This window comes from Apium graveolens, chromosome 3 (genome assembly GCF_009905375.1).
Source record: "Apium graveolens cultivar Ventura chromosome 3, ASM990537v1, whole genome shotgun sequence".
NCBI classification, from domain to species: Eukaryota; Viridiplantae; Streptophyta; class Magnoliopsida; order Apiales; family Apiaceae; genus Apium; species Apium graveolens.
The window spans coordinates 59,299,378-59,301,727 of NC_133649.1; positions in this window are offsets into that span (position 1 = coordinate 59,299,378).

The window sequence follows — 2,350 nt, forward strand, 5'->3', positions numbered from 1 at the left end:
GGAGGTGCAGACATCGGTGTAGGCATAACATATTTGCAAATAACAGACAAATGATTAACACTACCACACTTCACACAAGTCTTTTTAGGTGCATATTTATCAGGTGTGTAGTTTTTATGTTTGTTAATTCCTACATTCCCATTTCTGTTGTTTTTCCTTTTAGAATATGGTTTGACCTAAATTTTCTCCAATCTGTTACCCAACTGCTTCATTGATAGATGCCCCATATTTACTCTCTTTGTATCCTTGACTTGACTTAATTTTCCTGTAACAAAGTTCTTAGAAACATATCCATATTTCTCATTCAGCTTGACTAGCTTGGCTTTGCTAATTGGCTTCTTTTCTATCAACAGATGTGCATCCTTGTCTTTCAATGGATGTTTACTTTCAGATTTCGACGGATAAGCTTCATCATCCATTGATTCCACATCCGTTGATAAACCATCAACCAAAATAGGGTCCAGTTTCTTCTTGTCCTTTTTCCAGGCTTCTTCACAAAAAGACTCAATTCCTTGAATTTTGGCATTTTGGGCTCTTACATTCCTCGAATGATTTCCAAGCCTTTATCACCTCTTTCTCATATTCAAGATGCTTTCTTGAAATTTCCTCTTTCTTCAAATATTCAGTCAGTTCATCCTTTGCAATCTTGCACTCTATTTTCAATTTCTCAAACTCAATGAATTGAGTTTCTAACACAGCATTCCTCTCACTTAAAAATAGATTATTATCTTTAATTCTATTTTTTTAGTGAGTGATTTATGTGTAACACGCAAGTTATATAATTTTGTGGACATATCATTTATGGCATCATTACACTCATCTTTAGAAATGTGTGCTAGGTTTGTAGTGATTACATGATTGCTTGAGGAACTGACCTCTGCTTCATCTGATTTGGCCATTAAAGATAGGTTGACATAGCTTGTTTCTTCATCTTCATCTTCCTCATCTGTTGCCCAGTCTTTTTCTTGAGTCAAGAAAGTCTTTTCCTTTTGTTTGATCAATTCAAAGTATTTACTTTTATAATCCATTGGCTCAAACCTCTTTTTCTCAGAGTTAGGCTTTCTGCATTCATTGGAAAAATGACCACTCAATCCATACTTGAAACATTTGAATTTTGACTTTTCCACCATGTTTCTGTTTGGCTTGATTGCTCCAAAATTCTTTTTGAATTTGAGCTTGGCAAATCTTCTTGATATGAAATCCAAATGCTCATCTATGTCTTTCATTTCATCCTGACTAGGATAATCTTCATTCCCAGCCATTAGCCATTTTCCTTTGCCTTCACAAACCCTTGAGTTTGGTGCAGATTCAACAGCTTCAACCTTAAACTCTATTCCTCTCTCTTTCTCCAACGGCTCATCATGCTCCATTTCGAGCTCATATATTTTTAAGATACCGTACAGTCTCTCTAGAGTAAATTCTTTATACTCTTGAGAATTTCTGTGAGAGACCGTCATTGGCTTCCATTCTTTTGGTAGAGACCTCAGAAATTTCAGATTTGAATATTTAGTTTGGTAGATTCTCCCATACAACTTTAAACCATTCAGTAGTTTTTTAAATCTACTGAAAATGTCACTCAATGACTCTCCATCCTCAAAATGAAAATGTTCATATTGTTGTATGAAGAGTTGCATCTTGTTTTCTCCGACTTGCTCAATTACCTCGCATAGCACTTGAATTTGATCCCAAATTTCCTTAGCAGTATTGAAGTTAATAATATTGTCAAACATATTTCCATCAAGACCATTGAACATAATATTCATGGCCTTTTTGTCTTTATGAACTTGCTCAATGTCTTCATCTGTCCATTCTGACTTTGGCTTTAGGACTGTTTGCTCATTCCCAACAGCTTCTTCAACATCTGTTACAGCTCTGCGAGGAACATGAGGTCCTTTCTCTATGCAGTCAATATATCTTTCATCTTGAGAGAGTAGATGAAGGTGCATATTTACTTTTCAGTGAAGATAGTTATTTTTATTCAAAAGTGGGATCTTCACTCCAACATCCTTTCTACTCATGTTGTTACTTTGTTTGGATCTTTAAACTCTTAGTGTGTCAAGAGCTTGCTCTGATACCAATTATTATTCCCTAACAATCTAACCACAGAATTACATAGGGGGTGAATGGAATTCTGGTTTTTTTGGATATTTAAAAACTCTTTTGAGTATATATAACTGTGAATGAATATGCAGTAGCACGGATTAAAAGAATTCAAGTATTCACACAAAGTAAATAAACAAGAGTGTTTAAAAACTTTCTGGTGGATTGAACTTTCCACCAGAGATATGTATAAAGATTAGAGAATCCTGTGATGCAAGAATGCACATAGCTGCATACAAGTGTTTACAAA